The sequence below is a fragment of the Microcaecilia unicolor genome, chromosome 3 (assembly GCF_901765095.1).
Source record: "Microcaecilia unicolor chromosome 3, aMicUni1.1, whole genome shotgun sequence".
Taxonomy (NCBI): domain Eukaryota; kingdom Metazoa; phylum Chordata; class Amphibia; order Gymnophiona; family Siphonopidae; genus Microcaecilia; species Microcaecilia unicolor.
In genome coordinates this window covers 106,502,654-106,510,546 of record NC_044033.1, presented here as the reverse complement: position 1 = coordinate 106,510,546, position 7,893 = coordinate 106,502,654, and positions in this window count along the sequence as shown.

The window sequence follows — 7,893 nt, the reverse complement described above, 5'->3', positions numbered from 1 at the left end:
TTATATTTCCCGTACCTGGATGTTCCGCAACTACATTTACTGTACTTGCGGGACATCCAGGTATTTCAAATATGAGGAACATTCATATTTTATTGTACACATGAAGAGGTTCGCACACTTGATAATGATCCATATAAGGAAGACTCCGCACGAATGAACATGAACTCATCCATATAAAGCCCCAGACGCAAACCAGGGACACAGACAAAGGTAACTTAATAAAGACTTCTCATTAAAAAAAAAAAAAAGGTAACAGGGCACTGAACAACTCTTAACTTTCTCTCCCAACAATGATCTCGCCACTCTCCAACTCCACAAAATCGCTAATGGGTCTAAAGACGACTTCCCCCTTAGCCTGGTCGCTTTTATTTCAGGTCTAAGTAAGGATGCCCATGTTCCCACCCATGCAAACCCATGGGCAAACCTTTATACGTTGGAGGCGCCCATCTCGTAACGCCGCCCAGAACATGCCTCTAACACACCCCCTGTGGGGATGACCATAGATGGGCGTCCTCGCACTGAGGACGTCTTTACGGCCCTGTTTCGATTATTGGATTTGGACGACCTTCTTTCACAGGGACGCCCATGTGCCTTTTGTGTCGCTTTTTGGACGCCCTTCTCTTTCGAAAATGAGCCCAAATGTATTCACAGGTGTGAGTGAGGAAGACATCGAGGAACTGGGCAAGGAAGTTGGAGATGGCGGGCTGGTGAGGCTTGTATTGACTGCTAGCACTGACTGGAAGGTACCGGTGGCCAGAATGGCGAGGGAGGCAGTGACCTTTAGGTAGACTGACACAGGATTATTCCTGCATGTCCTAGGCTAGAGGAGAGGTTGTAATTGGTCACACAGGTGTTATATGGCAGCCCTGTTGAAGCAGAACCTAGTCAGGCATTCCTGGTCAGTGAGGTCCAGGAAGTGGGTGCGGGGCCCGAAGACTCTCTGATAGGATATCTCCCCGAGGTCTCCCCTACAAACTCTCAGCCACCTCCAGCAAGGCGTGAGTCACCAAAGCAATCAGAGCATCCATGATTGGTGTGCAGGTGTCCCACTGACTTGCTGACCCCAGAAACACCACTGTGCGCACTTCCACCTTCTGCACCTCGTGAGACCCAGTACCCTCATTCCTAACATGTTAATGTACGTTAATGAGATTGTAACACATTAAAAAATGCAAGTTCCATTATTCTCTATGGAGCCTATCTACTGAGATGGTAATTTAACCCCCTAAAGGCCATGAATGAGCCAGGTTTTCAGAATATCCCAAATGAGATTTTTGTGTGGTCTTTGAGGACTTTCAGCATCAGGTGTTGATTGCATAAATATTTTACTTTTAAATGCTAACCAATATACAACAAATTTTGGCCATATAAGTTAATATATGGCTAAAATTTAACTGTATATGTTGAGGAGGGGCCTGAGGTATTCTAGGCTAAGCATACATTTATCCTTATAGGGATATATTTATCCCTGTAACTCAATGCTGAAATACATGAATAAAGTTATTTGGATATTTTCACCTGCTATGAGATATATGGCTATCTCTCTAAAAGCTGACATAAAGCTGTAGGGATAACTTATCTGTACATCTTTATGTGGCTGTGCAGCTGATGAATTTATTAGAATCAGAGGACTATAGAAAGAGGAGAAGAACACAAATTTACAAGAAGATATTATAAATTCAGGTTGGAAAAGAAGGAGGGGACATAGACAGACAACTTAGGAAAAAATGTGCTCCACAGCTCTTTCAAGGTTAACAAGTGTGAATCTGCTACTAGAAGGTGTGACTCATTGTTCCTGTATATTCTTGGATATGTGATATATACTCCACTGCAGCAAAGTGGGTAATAGCCTGGACTCTTCAAATACTTTACAACCATTGTACTGTACTTACATTTTTAAAGTCAAAGTTATTGTAGAGCAGATCTTTAAGGTAATATGTAATTTATCTTTAAAATCAAGAGTGGTACCAGAAGATTGGAGGGTGGCCAATGTAACACCAATTTTTAAAAGAGGTTCCAGGGGTGATCTGGGAAATTATAGACCGGTGAGCCTGATGTCAGTGCTGGGCAAACTGGTAGAGACTATTATAAAGAACAAAATTACAGAGCATATTCAAAAGCATGGATTAATGAGACAAAGCCAACACGGATTTAGTGAAGGGAAATCTTGCCTCACAAATCTACCACATTTCTTTCAAGGGGTGAATAAACGTAGACAAAGGTGAGCCGGTTGATATTTTGTATCTGGATTTTCAAAAGGTATTTGACTAAATATCTCATGAAAGACTCCAGAGGAAATTGGAGCGTCATGAGATAGGAGGTAGTGTTCTATTGTGGATTAAAAACTGGTTAAAACATAGAAAACAGAGAGTAGGGTTAAATGGTCAATATTCTCAATGGAGAAGAGTAGATAGTGGAGTTCCACAGGGGTCTGTACTGGGACCGCTGCTTTGTAAGATATTTATAAATGATCTAGAGAGGCAAGTAACTAGTGAGATAATTCAATTTGCTGATGACACAAAGGTATTCAAAGTTGTTAAATCGCAAGAGGATTGTGAAAAATTACAACAGGATTTTGTGAGACTGGGAAACTGGGCATCCAAATGGCAGATGACGTTTAATGTGAGCAAGTGCAAAGTGATGTATGTGGGAAAGAGGAACCCGAACTATAGCTATGTGATGCAAGGTTCCATATTAGGAGTCACTGACCAGGAAATGGATCTAGGTGATGATATATTGAAACCCTCTGCTCAGCGTGTGGTGGCAGCTAAGAAAGCAAATAGAATTTTAGATACTATTAGGAAAGGAATGGAAAAGAAATGAGGACGTTATAATGCCTTTGTATCACTCCATGGTGCAACTGCACCCCAAATACTGTGTGCAATTCTGGTCAGTGCACCTCAAAAAAGATATAGTGGAATTTAAAAAAGGTACAGAGAAGGGCAACGAAAATGATAAAGGGGATGGGACAGCTTCCCTATGAGGAAAGGCTAAAACGTCCAGGGCTCTTCAGCTTGGAGAAAAGATGGCTATGGGGAGATATGATAGAGGTCAATGAGTGCAGTGGATCAGGTAGACATGAATCTCTTGTTTACTCTTTCCAATAATACTAGGACTAGAGGATATGAAATGAAGCTATAAAGTAATACATTTAAAACAAATCGGAGAAAATATTTCTTCACTCAACGTGTAATTAAACTCTGGAATTCGTTGCCAGAGAATATGGTAAGAACAGTTATCTTAGCAGGATTTAAAAAATGTTTGTATAACTTCCTAAAAGAAAAATCCATAAGCCATTATTAAGTTGGACTTGAGGATCCACTGCTTATTTCTAGGATAAACTGTCAAATAAATGAGGCACTGCTCTACTAATACTATCTTACGTATAAATCACAAAAAGAGCAGAGTACTAACTAGGAGTAACTCTAAAATGCCTTTGTGTTTATCAGGGGAGAGTCTCATACAATTATCATGGCTGATTTCACTTCACCCATAAGGTGAACCTCTGCTTGTGTTTGTTTTAATCACAGACACAACCCCCACCCTTCCTTAATGTGTAGAACGTAATTTTCTCTGTTCATTACAATAACTGTGTGTTGCTTTTGCATCTATCTCACACATTTATGCTATTAACACTGGTGGCTAGATGGCACTTATCTGTGTATGCCGGTGTGCTCATAATCCCCAACAGGTGCCTGTTTCGCTATCCAAGCTTTGTCAAGGGGGATTCATAGCATCAGACCTGCAAAAACATAATAAAAACTCATTAGCCAACATCTCACATAGAATACTCCCACTTAAAAGTGCCCTTGGCTCTCAGTCTTACTGTCTTACTGCCTCCTTGTTACCACACGCCAGGAAACTAACCATGGCGTCGTTGTCTTATTTATAACGACTGCACCGGAAACAGCTGATGGTAATGCATGCTTCCGGGTGTCTTCATCTATATTAGATGAAACACCACCAGTGTATATATATGTTCAAACCATTGGAGCCGACTCTGTGGGTGCTGTGGGTGCTTGAGCACCCCCAATATTGAGAAGATTCCTTGTACGTGTCCAGGGAGGGGTCATTTCCATTGGGCTTAGCACCCCCAATAATTTGGAAAAGTTGGCTCCTATGGTTCAAACCATTAGGTTCAAGAGTATTCAAATGGTAAATCCAAAAAGTTTCTCTCTGCAACAATTTTCGATTATTTCTAGGATAAGCAGCATGTATTGTGCTGTTTTGGGATCTTGCCAAGTACTTGTAACCCGGATTGGCCACTGTTGGGAACAGGATGCTGGCTTTGATGGACTTTCGGTCTGTCCCAGTATGGCAACGCTTATGTTCTTATGTTAATACAACTGATGGTACATAGAGAACTTTCTCATTCACTGACAACACTATTTGGCAGACTTTACCTACCCTATAAAACTGTAAGAAGGAAGAATACAGATCTGGTTTTGATTGATGGTTAAGGAAATAACCTGCCTCTGAAAGTCATCATGAAGCCACTATGAGGCCTCTTGCCTTTTTAGGCATATTTCTGCATTAAAAAAGTGAGAGCATCTGTTGTTGACAACTTATTGATCTACCTGCCGCCTGGACACATTTCTAGTTCATGTCTGGCCAAGTGCCCCTAGACATGCACTGGCAAAATTATCCATTTTCAGCATGTGTATTTGTGTTTGTTTATATTTCTGTGTTTGCATGTTGTGTGTCTTTACAATATTTAAAACAATAAACATAATTTAAAAGCTTTCAGATTTAATTTAATTTTAAAATGTAAGCACTGACCTTTTCAGAACAATTCTGTAAGGGTTTGTGTTAAAAAACCCACATTTATTAGGCTCTTCCCAGTTCCAGAAAAAGTTATACGTACATAAATCATAAAATACATCCCAACAGAATCATTCAAAACTAATAGACAGCATTTGAAATTGCAAACACCTTCCCTTAATAAGTTAATATTCAGCAGGTCAGTGGAACCAGGTTAACTAATAAGAACATAAGAATAGCCCTAGTGGGTCAGACCAATGGTCCATCTAGCCCAGTATCCTGCTTCCAACAGTGGCCAATCCAGGTGGCCAATCCAAGTACCTGGCAGAAACCAAATAGTATAGAAGAAAATAGAAGTAGCAGAAATAACGTGACTAACATAGAAACATATAATCCAATATGCATAAGATCAATGTTTCAAAAACTCTAAGCACATATCATATATATGAAACTAGTAAAAAAAAAAAGCCCGTTTCTCATTGAAATGAAACGGGCGCTAGCAAGGTGATGACCTTCTGCCATTAATGTTTTTAAGGGAAGTGTTAGGAGAAATGTACTCTGATGGTAATCAATAATTTTCAGTGGTGTATTATCAGTACTATCATGCTGCAGAATGAGATGTATATTGTTTTATGTACTTGTATTCTTTTGTTTCTGTCTGTTAGTGAAGTTTATTTATAGGATTTTCTAAAAGGTATGCACATTGTGTGTGTGTGTGTGTGTATGAGTGAGAGACAGATCCAATGGGGAGGGGGTGTGTGTACTATGTGTAAGACAGAGAGAGAGAGAGAATCAGAGTGTTTGACAGACTGAGTGTGTGTCAGAGAGTGGAAGACAGAGATACACAGTGTCTGTGTGTGTATCAGGGAGAGACAGATCCAATGGGGGGGGGGGGGGGCAGGGTGTGTGTGTGTCTGTCTGTCAGAGAGAGAAAGAGAGAAAGAGAGAGAGAGAGAGAGAGTGATTAAACATCGTTCTCCCCTTCCGTTCTGTCCACTTCCCTCCTCCTTTGATCTCTGCACCTTGGAGTTCAACTTTCTTGAAAGTGAGCGTCCTGTCAGGTGGTTTGTGTGCTTCCTGCCACCATGGTCCTCTGTTCTCTGGTCGTGGCGTTACTATGCAGCCTTCCCTGCCCTCGGAGAGCGGGGCACTGACAGCGATTGCGATTGCCTGTGGTTGGTCCCTTCTCCTGATGTCGCGTTTCTTTCCCTGGCAACTATACAGAGTTCCCTCGAGGGCGGGGCAGTGATTGGGAGTGCGATTACAAACCCTATGAACACTACACGGCTTCACTGCCATGGAGTCAGCTTCAGAACGTTGGAGGTGCGAATTATTATATTAGATATGTTCTAATACCCAGTGGCCAGTGTTTTTGACAGTGATGACCACTAGGGGCAGAATTAGGCCTAGGTATTCAGTGCTGGCAGCTATGTGGCATCAGAACTGAATATCTGAGTCTTTGGCAGTGTCCAGATGTTATCCAAGTACAGCCAATAGTCAGAGCCATACCTGGATAGCTAACTGGGTATAGTTAAAACTGCATTACAGGGGCATAGGCAGAAGTCCATTGGGAGAGGGCCAGGCAAGATGCCGGAGCTTGCATGCCACCCCCCCCAGGCCAAAATGCGACCCCCCTCAGGCATTTTACCTCACCACAGTGATGTTCCTAACCTGGGAGCAGCAGCAATTTTCATATGCTGCCCTGCTGCTGCTGGCACCCGCCCCTTTCCTTTACTGCGGCTGCCTGAGCGAAACACTTCAGGTGGCCACAGTAAAGGGAAGAGGTGGCTGCCAGTGGCGGCAGGGCAGTGTATGGGAATCGGTGCCACTGCTGGGTTTGAAATGTCACCATGATGAGGTAAAATGCCGCAAAGCCATCCCCCATGAGATGCTGCTCCCGAAGAGTGCTGCCTGATGCCCCCGCCTCAGGCGGCCTAATGGTTGGGCCGCCCCTGGACCCCGGGGTGAACAGGGAAGCATGCATTTCCTTTCATTTCTTCTCCCCCACCCCATGGTGGCATTATACCCTACCATTGTTGGCGGGGATGCCCAAGCCCTCTCAGCTGAAATGGTCTGCTGACCAAGCCCCCTCCAGTCCGCGGCCTGCTTTAGGCACTAACGCCGACACTCCCGCACATGCTCAGACACATTGTTTAGAAGAAAGCTGATTTCATTGATTGATACGATATTTAATATCACTCTTTCTGACTATATTTAATATCACTCTGATTTTGTTCTTGTTCAGACATTATTCAATTCAGTTCAATTCAATTTAGGTCTTATATACCGCTAATATCCCCTGTTTAGGTTTCAGTGCAGTTTACATCATTAGTGGCACAACTGTTACAGTATTAAAGATCAGACTTTGGGTGAATACAATCTTATTAGTTAGATATACTGAGGTATGAGTGTAGTCAGTGTTATATTTAATAGTTCAACTTCGTCATGGTTTTATATCCATTAAAGCTATAGATCATCCAACTGCCCATTGTCCAATAGAGCTTTAACTCATTTTCTGTTCCTTCCCTTAACCCCCAACCCACCCTGTCAACTTTGCAACCTATTAAGGATACTGGGCATTCACGAAGTTAAGGAGACCAAAAATGGGTCCCAGGTCACAAGAAAGTCTTTTATTGCTTTTTCTCCCAGTCTCATGGCTGTCTACGTTCCAGGCTGTTTTAGAAAGTATATAGTGATGTTATAAAATAAAAAATAAGTGTAAGCACATACTTTGAAGGAAGTAATCTAGTTGCAGTTTCTGCTGATTTACGTCCAGAATCTTATAAAGTACTCAGGTAAATTGTACATCTGCCCATTAGAGTGACGCCTTGGAGTCGTGTGATATTATGCATGTCTGGTCAACAGTTGCCCCTGACACAGCAGCCTTGTAGGTGAAACATGGCCAGGTTGATCATTGTGATTTTATTTGTGTACCTAAATGTCCGGAAATCACTAAAAACAGCCCAGTTCAAAAGGCATACCCCTCCGACCCAACATAAAAGCCTGAATACCTGCAACACAACAAAACCAAAGCACATAACGTACATACTTAACTCTTCCTCTGTAATGATCCCCAATATGTATATCACACATGAACCTTATTCTACCACAAGATCACCTTGTATTTGTTCA